This window comes from Perna viridis, chromosome 8 (genome assembly GCF_037379345.1).
Source record: "Perna viridis isolate PV_CMFRI_1.1 ecotype Kerala chromosome 8, ASM3737934v1, whole genome shotgun sequence".
NCBI lineage: Eukaryota > Metazoa > Mollusca > Bivalvia > Mytilida > Mytilidae > Perna > Perna viridis.
Genome location: NC_142452.1, coordinates 26147426 through 26162985, shown reverse-complemented (window position 1 = coordinate 26162985; position 15560 = coordinate 26147426). Strand labels below are relative to the sequence as shown.

General features: G+C 30.4%; 1 long non-coding RNA gene across 2 annotated transcripts; it reads right to left on the bottom strand.

The window, feature by feature from the left end:
* Window positions 1-337: 337 nt before the first annotated feature.
* LOC148610002 (uncharacterized) lies at window positions 338-10251 on the bottom strand. Of its 2 annotated transcripts, XR_015914678.1 has the most exons (7): window positions 9922-10251; window positions 7021-8469; window positions 5949-6023; window positions 5310-5402; window positions 4038-4138; window positions 3523-3557; window positions 338-2046 (listed from the first exon to the last, which is right to left on the bottom strand). It is a non-coding gene; the product is annotated as an uncharacterized LOC148610002 (long non-coding RNA). The 2 variants fall into 2 exon arrangements; XR_015914677.1 differs by lacking the exon at window positions 5310-5402 and having other exon boundaries at window positions 340-2046.
* Window positions 10252-15560: the final 5309 nt, after the last annotated feature.

Sequence of the window (15560 nt, the reverse complement as noted above, 5' to 3'; positions counted from 1 at the left end):
AAAGTAAATTGTCGAAACCATTGATTAATTGAGTTTGGTCATTGACCACTGTTATCATTACAAGTATTTTGTTATCAATTGATTTAATTGTTATTATTTAAGCCTTTATAGTGGATATGACCATAGGCTAACACGAAATCAGAATTTGTTTTGATGAGTTTTCAGTCTGTTTGGCAATTACTTAGGAAAGCAGAAAGTGAATTATAGGCTTTTAAAAAGTTTGATCTTTTCAACATTAATATAATTTTATTACTTCTAGAAAGTACTTCGGTTTTTTTATATTTTTTTTCGATTTCATTTACATGCACATGAAATCGCAGTTATATGCCAGTTATGCCAGAGCTTGCCGAAACTACGCAGTCTTTTTGTATCGCGCTAGAACTCTAACAAATAGGTTTCTGGAACAGGGTTATGGTCGTCATTTTGAACTCGTGGATCGTTATGATGTATCCATCAGCATCATGAAAACTGATTTATTCAACGGGTCATAGTTTGCCTTTCCTCGTTTGTCTACCCCGGACTTGACTTTTTATGAGCAACTCGGCGGGTGTTTCTAGAAAAGCAGAGGACGCTTACCCTACCGGTGCACCTGGTCCATGCTCCCAGTTCTTAGTGGAGTCCGAGTTGCTCATTTACTTTTGTTACTTTGTATGTATGATTTTAGTTACTTTATGTTCTTTGTAGTGTGTGTCTGTTTTCCATGTCTGGTTTTTGTCCCTGGATTTTATTCTTTTGATTACCGCTATAACCTTGGTTCCCTTGATTAGTCTAATGATTTTATCAGATTTTGAATATTTCGAAAATTGCGTTGTATAAACTAACAGACTGGCAAATCTCATTTTTAAACGAGATTACATTTTCCTCCATGTCATTAAAGTAATGTTTTCAATTACTGGTTGGATTAAAATATAAACGACTTATGGTCGGTTTACGCTTAATAAACTGCAAAGCGGTTTATGTTACAGTGTCACCAGTTCAAAGTCGTTTATATCCCATAATCGAACCAACAATTGAAAACAATTTTTACATTTTAATTCAAAATTATCAGAAAACAATAATGAAATCACAATATCACAATATATATATAAATATGAAATCAACATTTATTTTAATGCAGATTGATACTATCGACTGCCAATCGATTGGGCTATTTGTAGTTTACATGTATGCTTTTAGTGTATTGAGATACCCTCATTGAAATATTTCCGTAGTTAGGGGCGCGGCTTAAATACCAAGTTTGGATATTCGAAATGAACGATATTGCACAATAACGCTAACATATTCAGAATTAAAAAAAAAATGAAATATTTAGATATAAATGGTGTTCATTTATCACCAAACCTACGTCCAAGGATAAAACCGTCCTTATTATTTTTGTGTTACGCAAATTATGTACGCTAGACCTACATTTTTGAGGTAACAGTTCTTCGATCGTCTTTTAAACAAACAATTGGGTAACTGACACATAAAACATTGTACCTGTACCAATTGTTACAACAGAAACGTCAAGGTAAGAAACAACCTCTTAGGAAGATTCAGCCAACAATAGACACATTACGATTTCAATAATTTTAAGTCAACTAAATAAATTGTGTTACAATTTTGGATATCAACTTTTGAATTCTGTTATATAGCAGAAATCACTTAAGTATTTTAAACGGTATAAGTCCAGAATAATTTCAAGCACTTAATCCAAGCTGCAAAGGTGTCATCAGAAATCCATTATTAAAGAATGAATGTATTCAATTTATCATTATTGAGTCAGATAATGAATACTTGTTTGTTAACAAATTCTAGAAAATTTCTATTATTGAAATAACATGTTTAAAATGTGCCATTTCTATTTTTAGAAGTAAAGATCAAACAGATCAGAATAAACAATCTTATAGTTATTACATTCATTCAAACATAATTATATATTCCTAGTCATGTGATCGTTCTCTTCCTTGTTTAGATTGTGATATAAATATGTTGCATTGTTCACCAAAGAGACTAATAAAAACACATGTCTTGTGAGTTATCTTTAACCTGCAGGCAACTTATACCCTGTAAAACAATTCATAATAGAATTAAAATATTGAATTCCAAGAAAAAAAAAAGAAACAAAATAAGAAACTTATGCTCGTAATGATTGTGTGATAATATGTTCTGTTTGCCTATGCAACATTTGCAAATGGAGTATTGTAGCATGCAAGGCGATAAACCGTCCACTACAATACTTTCCATAGAAAGTTGTGAGGTTAAAGTTTTCTATTGTAAATCAAATGCAGAAAGACCGTGTTTTGTTATTGTTGTTTAGCTCTGCTTTGATTTTGTTTATGTTTATGTTTGTGTTTGTTTTGATTTGTGTTTTGTAGGTTGTTTATTTATGATTTTCAATTGACATGTAATAAGACAATCATTTAAAACAATCATTATACAGTATTTCAAAATGAAGTCTAGTTATATCAAATGGGAAACTCTTAACATTGTTTACTATGTATGACTTAATAGATTCTATACATCTGGTCTAGTTTTTGAGGTACACAGAATAACATGCAAGGCGATAAACTGTCCACTTCAACACTTTCCACAAAAAGTTGTAAGGTTAAAGTTTTTTATTGTTCTTTTACATACCAGGTTTAGTTTATGATCTGAAGGGGTTGGCTTTTGTCGTCTCTGTTTGTTTTGATACGACAGTTGTAATCACCAACATTCCAGATGTTTTTTTTAAATCTTTGTTTTGTAAAGATATTTATGATGTAAGAGAGCAATCAAGGCAACCAAGATTCTAGCGGAAGTCAAAAGATTGAAAAATTAGGTAAAAAAAGACATGGAAAACAGACACACACAACACAGAACATATATAATCAAATTGATACATAACAAAAGTAAATGAGCAACTCGGACTCTACTAGAAACAGGGAGCACGGACCAGGCGCATTGGGAGGGTAAATATCATGATAAGAAATCAAAATGTATTGAACACATGGCAAGTTGTGAGCAGCCGTTTCAAATGGCTCTATAAATCTTTAAGGCCCCTTGGAGAATACGTGTGTATTTATCACAAAACAACAAGCTGCAATGTTCACCAAATCATTTGATTTATGCAAAAACGATTTTGTTTTAATGCATTGTTAGTGTGAATATTTAAAATTCTTAATTCATTTCTACATTTTTTCACCTATCCCCAAGGACCTTTTATTTCTTCTTAAAACTTCTGTCGTGGGAAATTTTTGTTTTTGTTTGTTTGTTTGTTTGTTTGTTTGTTTTTTTTTTTGGGGGGGGGGGAGGTGTTAAGGTACGTTTCCTCTGTTGTGGAAAACTCACAAAAGTGTATGATTAGTCATAATTTCTTTTTAACTTGATAATGCAATTGCTACATAAAAAATTTAGTTTAATTATGTACATTCTTAGTTATGGTCTCTGTTTGACTTCTAATACAAAATATACAATATTCTTCTTACCTTAAAGGGAGTTTCAAATCGTTGGTCATAAAATATATTTGTTACTGAAAATGGTTTCGCTTTCATAAACACTTACCAACGGTTGGTGTTTATCTAGGTTTATATTTGAACCTACAAAAAAGAAAAATATTGGTAAGTCCGCCTGTAATCAGTTTTGACAGGTTTATTTTGGCTATGTTCGCCGGTCTACTGCCATTACTGTGTCCAGATGTTTCATTGTTTAAGTTTGCAATTTAATAACGGCTTTTGTTTTTAATTAAATAATTCATGTTTATTCGTTCAACTTAATTCAAGGTGGTTTGACAGGCTCCTTGTACGTTTGCTCACCATTTTCGAGGTAATCAATTTATTAACATTTTTAAGTGGTCACGGATCAAGTGCAAAATGTTTATATATCGCTATTACAAAGAAAGAGAAACATGAGAAGTTTAACACATTACGTTTCAAAAGAAATGTCCAAACCTTTCTTACAGTTAAAATCATTTGCTTACTTTTGTTAATAAATTCTTTAATGGAAATGAAATAAAGGAATTCACATTTTAGCTATTTGTATTAAAAATGTAATTTAAGTTTAATAAAGGAGAACTTTACCGTTTCTCTTTTCCGAGTTTTGCAGAGTATAACAATGATGACTATTGTAAATGTGAGACATGCAGCTACAACTGTTGAAAATAGTTTGAGTTCACTGTAGCCTACAATAAATTGTGTGAATAAACCAATTAGAATGACACAACTATGTTTTACTCTTTTGTGTAAATAATGCAGCTTCAGCTACCTTGGTAATTTAAAGGCTTTTACTCTGATTTAAATTGTGTTTACAGATAACGATACAACCTATGATTGCATAACAGGCATCATGTTTTATTCAAATTACGTTATTTTTGGTACTAATCGAAATATTTCCTTTTCAGCTTATCTCAATATGATGGCAGTTTTCAATGTATACTGGGAAATTATACTTTTGAAATCTCAAAAGCTGGTGTTTGTCAATGCAATAAAATTTAGGCATCTTCAACGATACCTTTTTGTTTTCCTGAACATTGTCGAATTGCAAAAACTGAGGATTCAAAACAAAACATAGTTGTTACATGTAACTACTGCAAAAAAGCTATTTGGCCTGAATTTTGGCACCTTCAGTGAGCATTAACCCTTCACTTCAACCAACTTAAATTTTAGATTACATTTTTTTTAACCAACCAGTTGTTTATATCATGAAAACATTTGCCTGACTTACATTACAATAAACAGAGAATTATTGTTTTACCTGTCCATTATAGGGTCTACCGGTTCATTATGACTTATAAAAGGACCAGTTATTATTTTGGACAGGTAAATAATGACTTTTTTAAAACAGAAAAAAAGTATCATTATAGGTAAATAAAAACAGGTACAAGCGGTGGTTGTCAGTATCAATTTGCAATTTCCTGTTAAATGGTAAAGCAGTGAACGAAAATTTTTCATTTGAATTTGAACTGAGTATTCAGCAAATGTAATTGTTGATAGAATTCAAACACATATTAATGTAGGAATTAAAAAAAGCTGGCTAGTACAGTTTTTATATGAAATATATTCTTGAAAGACTGTAATAGTGTTTGGTATTGCATTGAACTATTGCGGTCTTTCTTTGGCCATTATAACATACCTTGGACATACGTGGTAACTCATCCTTTATGTAAAAAGTCATGTATAAAGTACAATAATATTAACTCTTTTGAAAGAGTTATCTAGGGACCAATATTCTAGCAGTAACCAAATGATGTAATCCAGGAACAAAGACCAGACATGGAAAACAGACACATATAAGAAGAATATAAAATAACCAGAATAATACAAACAAAGTAACAAAAGTCACAAATCACTTACACATCAACTGTGTCATTAGAACCTTTTGTCATAAGGACCACTTAAAGGGTATTGTAATCTGATACTAGTACATGTATAAAGCTTTACGAAACCCTGCAAAAGCATAAGTACCGTTAAAGAGTGCCTCATAATCTTGAATTAAAAAAAATCGTTTTTAGAATTATTTAAACAAAATGCTATTCAGTATTCAGTGTCTTTGTAAATCGACGAAATCAATCATAATCTGAATTAGCAATAATATTTAGCTATTGCCCTACTTTATCTCGTTGAAATTTTATGACTGTTCTTTTAGTGAAATGAAACAAAACTTTATGATTCCAGTGTATTAAAAATAGCAGAATTTGTCTTTTTGTAAATTGAATGATATGAAAAGAACAACATTTCTTATCTAGAAACTTTATAATTGAATGAATTCAAAATTGCAAATTCTATTTAGAATTTGTAAAGATGATTCATGAAAGTTGTACAACTTTACCACGACGAGCATAAACGATGATAACAATTTCTCACTGTATGTCATGATGAAAAAACACCATGGAAGCATTTCAACAAGAAGAAGAGAGGACTGTGTAAACTCATACAAAAATTCAAATATTGTATACAAATATAACAAATACAATTGTAGACGGCTTTTCTTACCGTTTTCCACAAGTGGGGTTTGCTGTGTTGTGTGTATATCTGTTGTGTTTACTTTGTTATCAAAGGTATATGTTCCTGCAAATAACATCCGATTTAAATATGATGTTTTACATCATTCATAAAAATCACGATCATTTAATATGAATAAAAATTAAGATATAACACTCCAATCGACATTCTGTACAGTTACAAGATGCATGAAATATCTGCCAAAAATAGTGGAGGGAATTAAAAACTTGAATTAGCTATATTTGTTTCATTCTTACTCAATATATTAATTATGCATATGATTTGGAAATCATGTAAACCGGGATCCTAACGGTAATTAAAAGCATATGATCCACGGATATTATACACACAACAAATAGCGTCAAAAAAGCAAATTTTCACATGCACAGAATAAAAAAAACAAGTAAAGGAGCAAGCCGGACTCCATAAAACATGGGAGCATAGATTATATACATCGGTAGGATAAGAGTCCTCCGCTCTTCAAGAAACACTCGTATAAAATATCACGACTGGGGAAGACTAAAGAAAAATAATAAACTATGATAGAGTGAACAAATCGGTTATCGTGGGGCAGATGGATACATCATCACGTTCTACACATTCAGTATGATGAAAGTAAACAAATTACAGATATGAATTTTATCTAGTCGCAGCATTACTCTGCTCCAGAAGTATAATTTTAAGAAGTCAATTCCGACATGCAAAGTACGCCTAGTTTCTGTAATGTTTGGAAAAACGTATGAGTGGTGAAATGAAAATTCCATACGTAGGTTCTGCGAAAAATAATACATTTATGTATGACTAAGGATAGACAAAAATAAGGTTTAAGGTCACACATGCAAGTTGCTTGTAGGGTATAGGTCTGGCCATTCTAAACCTTCGTGTGACTTCTCAATATTTCGATCCATATTGTACACAGTGTTAGCGTGATTATTTAATTGTATTTAATCGGATATGAACTGCCTGTATTGAATTACATGTTTCGTGCTTATTTGGAACATTAACAATGAATACGCATTAGGTCTCAATTGACTGATTATTATTAAATGTAATTAATACTCACCAGACCAGACTAATTCATTGTCCTTAATGACGGTTATAACGGTTCCCTTTTTTTTAAAACCTGCAAATAATATTGTAGTTGTTCAATAACGACAAAATATGTTTTCGTACTATTGACCATGTAATGTCATGTATTCTTCATACAAAATACTTATATCAATTAGAAAAGTCTGTCCATATTTAGAAATGCCTTAGCTCGCATGGACTAAATGTCGCAAATATATAAACATAAAGTCTAATGAGTTGAGGGTAATCTACCATCTCCCTAATAGTGTGCTAATCTATAGACATATAGAATACACGAATAAGGTACACATAGAATATTGATGTAATAAGGCACATACGTAATTATCAGCTTTAAGCTACCTCTTAAGTGTGGTATCAATCGATGCCAAACTGCAAAATTGCGATGCCAATGCCTTCTTTGCTGTAAAATCTCAGAAAAGTCTAACACTCTAGACTTCGCGGCCAAAACGGATTTCAAATATAGTTTTTATTAACCGAGTGATACTTCCTTTTCATTAAATCTAGAGATTGAACATAGACACCTGTTGTAACTGAATAGCATTTTCGATAGGTCAACCTCTGATTGTATTGGATATGACAGTAGAGGATGTTTAATACGATAGTATGTTCGACTAATAGCGATTGTGATGTCTGTTTCTGATTATAAGGAAAAACCCCGGTGTCACGCAAGGATTCGTTGTAGATCTTATTGTAAATGAATTTGTTTATTGTATGTTGCTTTGTGCAAATCTTATCAAATTGGTTATTAAATATATGTTATTCTGTTGTCCACATAGTGTATGTCCATTGTCTCCGTCTACATTTTTAACATTAAAAATATGGAGATGAATCGTTCTATTTTTCTTGCTTTGATACTTTTTACCAATATATATTAAAGTAATGTTAAGTACAGTTTATGTCTAGCCAATTAAATCTCAATTTTTTTTTCGAGTTTTTTAAATTTTGTATTGTTTTCTTTGTTTTTGTTTGTTTTTTTTTCTCTTTGTTTCTTTGTTGCTTTTTTTACCATATTGCCTAATCAGATCATATGAAATAATAAATATTTTTTGTTAAATTGTCAGTACACTTTTAAGATGTATTTTTACCACTTTTGTTGTAGTCCATATATGTAAAAACAGCATGCTTTCTTTTTCTAAAACGTTTTTACGACCAATCTCTTTCACTTCACTGAAATTGTGTACTTGTAGGCGCATAGCAAATGATTTTTTTTCTGCCGTACAGTTGCAAAATTTATCAGTACAAGTTATATTATGAAGATAATTGCCATTATCGTCTTGCCGAACGCTGGCTACTTTTTTCCTATTGATGAAAAATTCTGCAAATGGTCCATATGATGCTCTGCATTGAACATCAATGCAACTTGAACTGTTATCGTATTAACCGAGTTTGCCTTGTATTTTTAATACAGAGTCTGCCCAAATTCCTGAAATGTGCAAAATTTGAAATCTGGTAATTAAATGATTGAAAAATAAAAGAAAGTGATAATATACGAACATGTAGAATTATAAGTTTGCTTTAAATATAATGCATTCTTATTCAATTAAAACTTTGGAAACGTAAAAAGTGTTACGTAAATTTTATAATACAACGCGACATATATTTTTATATCGAAGTATAGTGGACCGAAATGACGCTACGCAGCAGCACATTTTTCACGTGACGAAAGTTGTCGAATAGGTAAATGTACAATAAAATGATCAAAAATGCAATAAATGGATGAACGATTAACATAGTGACACTTTCAATTTGGAACTCGTGCTCATGCGCTCGTCAGGATATTCCCCTTGATATTGTCAGCAACAAAATTGAAAGTAACTTTAATCGTTTATGTAAAGTGAGGAAAACAGTAGATCTTTATTTAAAACCGATTTCGGCAGCGAATTAAACACGTCCGGTTTGAGAAGCCAATATAATTTTCGTTAAGACGAAGGACAAGAAATTGTGTCAAACTTTAAGCTACACCGAGTTGATAATATTGCTTTGATAGTGTAGTTATATGTGTCCTTCATACTACAGACTCCATGTGCAAAATCATTTCAATCGGACAAAATATACAATAAAACTTGTAAACATTTTTCTTAAAATCTCTTTTCTACAGATCAATTCAAAGACACTAGAATTTCTCAATGACATTTCCGTTCTCCAAAGCAACATGTTTGTTGAAGATTATTGCAATTGTATCAAAACTTCTAAAAATATGTATTTCAGTTAATTTCTTTCTAATGAAGCATGGATATGTAATATTAAAATCACAATTATATTTAAAAGTGCGATTTTTTTCTAATGATAATGTAAATCAACTTAGATTGTATATTTATTTTGATAAACGTATTCCTGGGAAGTAATAGTGTAACTTCTTTTAGACTTCATTAAACATAGTAAAATTGCGTCCTCAGTTGGTTAAATAATTCCTTAAGAAAGAAAAAAAAAACAATTGATTTGTTCACAATCTGTTAGTTTTGTGATGATCATAGATAAATTTATCAAATATGATCAACACTTTACATGTTATATTTGTAATCGCACAATTTATTTCGTTTCTATAAATAAAAATAATCAAAATAAAAATATATGATTTGAAAGAAAAGGAAAGAGATCTTAAATAAAACAATGCACGATAGTACATTAATTTATCCATATTGTCATTTAGAACTTATGAATTACCGATGACGTAATCCGAAAATAAAATAGAAGTTTTAAGAAGTCAGTCGCTACATAGTTGTAGTAATAGGGCACAAAATCAAATTATGACAACACGTTCTTATCATTACTTGTTAATTGTCACTTTAGAATTAAAAACTTGCTGTTGATACTTGATTATAATTCTAAAACGCTGTACAATCCACATTAACTTATAAACAAAAAAAGATTATACCTCCTGTAATAGATACATTTGTTGACCGTATGCTTGGCCTTGTATGCAGGACCAAAGTCCACCAACATTGTTATCATTTTTGTCTACCACTAAAGTTATAGTAACTGCTTGTTGTGTCTTGGTAAAAGTAATTTCTTTTTTGGAAAAATAATAAAACGTTTTGTTTTGCTTCAAACATATCACATGTGTGTTTGTATTGTGAGTTAAGGTCACAGAAAGGGAGAGGTTTGGTTCAAGGTATGTTAATGTTAAAACACGAGAATCATCCAACCATGTCGTGCAATTATTAGAACCATCTTTTATATCTACAAAATATTTAATAAATACGTTATTACGGCTTCTACTTTTATTTTGTTTTACACATACACATGTTCTGTTACAATTCATTATCGCATTCTCAATCAAAATATCTAAACTTCTTTAAAGATATTGCATTGCACTTTTCAATGTGTTCACAGGGTGGTACAATTAGACAATAATTAACAAAAAACTAGTACAATAGATATATTTGCCAGTTCATTGAGTTACACATGGCTAGTTTAGTCAAATTTAAAAAGTTATCCACATTGTGAAAATATTACCCCCTCTATCAAGTATAATGCTTGCTGTTATATTTTACTAAAAAAGCCATAATCACCATTTAATCCAGTAATTTCATGCACTTGAGCCGACAAATACACCAGGAATAACAGAAAGAATGCCATGTCTGAAACTGCAAATAAACAATTAACAATAGTCCATATAAAGTAAATAATAAATAGATATATTGTATAATGTGTAATCCTAAGTAAGACAGAGAGCATTTTTCACATAAGCATTATTTCTATTCCTACAAGTCATACTTAAATCAGGATGACTGTTTTTGATTTACATTCAAAACTTACAATTTGCATTTTTCAAATGTGTTCAGTAAACATTAGGAAAACAATGTTAAAATAATATTTAACCAATAATACAACGCCTATGAAATATGTTACAATGACTCTCTAATAAATCAATGATTAGTACAAGTCATTATGGCATTGTAGAGTACTTCAGTGAGGTAGCCATCCCTTCCAGTTGAGGTTTAGGGCAATAAGGAATGGACATTGGTAAAGTGGACACGAAATTTAAGAAGGAATTATCCATAAACTAAGATTTCTATATTTTGTTGAAGATGAAATTGATAATAAAACAAAACACACATAATATAGACAGACCTGAAAATAGAACATGAGAGATTGGGAACGAAAAAATTGGATGTGCGATATTGATCAATTGGGAAATGGAAGAGTGCAAAGTTCGAAAGAAAAGCTTAATACCTTAACCGGTGCTTGAGTCATAAAAACTGTGTGAATTTATGCTGACTTAACTAATGAAATATTTTTACAAAAATACACAATATTAACAAAGTTTAATATAGTATCGCGATGCCATGGCCAGGTGTATTAGGTTTCGATATAGTAGACAACTGCAAACTTCTTTTAATAAATAATAATCATAATAATAATATATCCAACATATATAAATACCTATAAAACAAAAAAAAAAAAAAAAAACAAAAAAAAACAAAAAAAAAAATCATACCTCTATATATGAAAAGTAGTTAATCTGATATAACGAATTTTTAAAGAATTATGTAGTGCTGCTTTTTCCCGGTATTTGAACGACATTTACTGTAGTACATGTACTCTTTTTATAGATAATAAATATAATCACCGTAAGTTTGTTTTGTACTAAAACAGTGATTAAGGATGATGACATACCAAAGCGCGTAAGCCATTATTGATTTGATAATCATATCGAATCAGTACTTACTTTTTCCAAATGTATTTTCTGCGTATATTATTAAGTTCAATCATGCATTTAAATATGTTAAAAAGCATGCGCAATTTTTACGGACATTTAGCCTCAAATACATTTTTAAAATGTTTTAAGAACTTGAAGCAAAGACTTTAAAAATTATAGTTCGATAGTTATACAAATATTTTTTCTCACACAATGTATGTAGACAATATTGTTTGTCTTGAAATGGCTGATTGGTATTAATGGTAGCTTCATTCTACCGGTGGAAGAACGTTTAAAGCCGTCTGATCAAGCAGTTTGAATTACCCAATAGTTAAATAAAATGCCTTAGATATTTTCACTTTTGCATTATTATTTCATTAAATCTTACGAGAACTATGTTCATTGCGTTATTTTCTTTTTTGTAATACAACCTCAATTTGAAAATGACTCAACACACCACTCAAGAACTGGAAACTCTTAGAGATCAATTGAAATTCGACATGTTGTCGAAACAATTTAGTCGTCAGTTATATTAATACGGCGTGCTTTGAGCAGTATGAATTGCCCTCAAAATGATGAGTAACCGCATCCCCCATTTTTCAAATTGGTCTCCTCGCATGAGAAATCAACATGTAAAATGACACTGATACTGGATTCATTTACGGATTACAATTTTCGAGAAGATTCAACCGTGAACGCAAGACCGTCAGAAGTATGATAGTTATAAATAATAAATAAATGTAATATATAGAATAACTTCAAATGACATTGCTTTAATCATTTGCGATCTGATTTCAGTTTAGTATTAGCTTGATTATCATTTCTCATATCTAAGAAATCGCAAAAGATACTAGAAAAAAACCTTTTCGCAACAGAAATGGAAACTAACTGTGTTCCGCTACTTGCTGATATATCCCGTCACTCTTATGAAGCTTATTTTATAGCTGATTCATGCCAAACACATTACATTGTTTAGCCAGATTCATTGATCTCGGATTCACTGGCTATATATATATATAAACGTATAGAAAGGTCTGAAAAATTCCCAACGATGTTAGAACTGTCAAATTTGCGATGCAAATTTCTGGTCGTTCCCTCCGCGGGACTCGAACTCGTACCGCTGTGACATCTATGGCAACACCGCCTGCACAATGTCCAGCGCCTTTTTTTTTATCTTTATTGAATAAAACAATACTATATAACAATGCAAATCACAATGTCTATAAAATCATAATATTACACAATTGAAGACTATACAATTTATCACAGTTTGAATAACAACACATCTTCTTCTAACATCACAATGGGATTGTCTCTCAAGAACTTTTTATGAAAGACTGAAAGTCTGTTTGTAGATTTACAATACATATAAAAATAACCAATGTAATGTCTCAGTGTGTATTTGAAATATGCAATTAGGTTAATACTTCGTGTACCATTTTTGAACATTTGTCTTTGTTTCATTATACACAGTCTTCCAATAGACAGCAAAAAATTAACAAAGTGAACATTTACACCCTTTACACTGGATGATACACCCAACAAAAATAACGTCATATAAGTATGTTCCTGTATTAAGTTCACCTCTGATTGTACAAATAGTGTCTCTAAAATATCAAATACGAAATCATGAAAGTTAACAAGTATGTCACATGTTAGAAAAATATGAAATAAAGTTTCCTCTTTACAGTCACAGTTTTGACACACATTGCTATCTATTATTCCTATTTTACATAGTTTAACATTAGTAAAAATCTTATTGTGACATAACTTGAAATCTAGATCAATACATTCAGATGGTTTCCAGAAACTATGTATCTGTTTCCAAACAAAACAGAAATCACTTTCATGAATATCACAATGTTCACACCAAAATTCATAACATTTAGGTTTAATAAAACACTTTTGTAACAGTAACGTATAAAATCTTTTTGTTTTACACAACGACATGTCACACACTTTATTGTCAAACTGAACATAGAATTGAGACAGTTCATCATTTTTCACATTACATTTCGTCAAAACAACTTCTTTCCACTCGACAGGAATGTGATTCAATAATAACATATACAATTTTCTGACAATGTTAAAAGTAACATCTATTTCTTTTTCTCTCATCATATCAAAAATTGCATGAACTGGCAAAAATCCAGGTAAAGCTTCATATGAAATATCTTTAATTTGAACAATACCAGCTTTTATAAAATATTCCCATTCTTTACCAGACACAAACTTAGAACTATTATAAAACAGTGGTTGATTATAAACATCAGAGTCTCCTATATTAAAAGTTATATCTTTTCTAATACACTGCCATGCTTCCAACATTTCTCTGTACACATGCGGTAAACATAATAAATCCTTTTTGTTTAAAAACAAAAATAGAACAGACCTCGAAAGATTCATACAATGCACTCTTCTAAAAAAATAGCTAAAGGTACTTTTCCAAATACAATTGCATTCAGGATTTAAAAATCTCCCTACAAATTTAATCTAAATGATAACATTTTTAAATATATATCTTGAAAATTCAAGCCACCATCTTGTTTCATACCAGTAATAGTAGCATATTGTACTAAATGAGATTTAGAATTCCACAAAAAATCAATACATATTTGTTTCAAATCTGTCAACACATTTTCAGGTATTGGAGAAACAGCTAATAAATACCAAATTCTAGATACCAATAAAGAAGAAATTACAACATTTCTTCCAGATAAAGTCAAACGTCTTTGTTTCCACATATTAACAATACATCTTATTTTTCTTATCTTATCCTTCCAATTCATATCATTACATACATCAATATCTACACCAACATAAACACCAAGAACTTGAATACATTTTTCCCAAACTCTTAATCCAAGTACAGTCTTATCATCATCAGTCAAATTTCCTTTTCCAATACATAAAATTTCAGACTTACTTCTGTTAATCTTAGAACCTGATGCCCTACTATATAAATCAAATACATCAAAAGTATATTTAATAGATTTTTTATCACTCAAACATAATGTAGTATCATCTGCATGTTGAAACAAAACTGCAGTTTCATTACTATAAGGTATACGTATACCATTAATATTACAATCTTTCTTTATTGTCATTGACAGTGGTTCTGCTGATAAAACATACAATAAAGCACTAATAGGACATCACTGCCTAATACCATTTCTAACTTTAAAATATTTTGTTAAAAAACCATTACACTTGACAGTACTTTGCATATCAGTATAAAAAATCCTAATCCAATTAATAAATTTACATCCAAAACCAAAACCTTCTAATACTCTAATGAGATAATCATGACTCACTCTGTCAAAAGCTTTCTCTTGATCAAATTTTAAAATATACCCTTCTACATCATCATCATCAACCATATTTATTACATCACGTACACTTGCTATTGTATCTGCAATATCTCTACCAGGTATACAACATGACTGGCTGTTTGAAATTATTTGACAAAGTACTGATTTAAATCTATTTGACATGACACGTGCTAATATCTTATAATCAACTTGTAACAATGAAATCGGTCTATAATTCTTTAAATACCTTTTATCACCTTTTTTCTTATAAATAAGAGACAGTACACCATTTCTCATAGACCTTGATAAAGTGTTACTCTTTTCAACTGCCTTAAACACCTTCAGTAAAATATCCTTTAAAATATGATAAAATGTACAATAAAACTCCACCGTCAGTCCATCAGATCCTGGACTCTTATTTTTAGACATTTTATGTAATGCAACAAAAATTTCTTCTTCAGTAATATCACTATCACATACTCCTTGATCAAAATCATCAACTTTTACATCTATATTTTGCAACAAAACATCCATTGATTTTTTGTCTGTTTCCACACATGA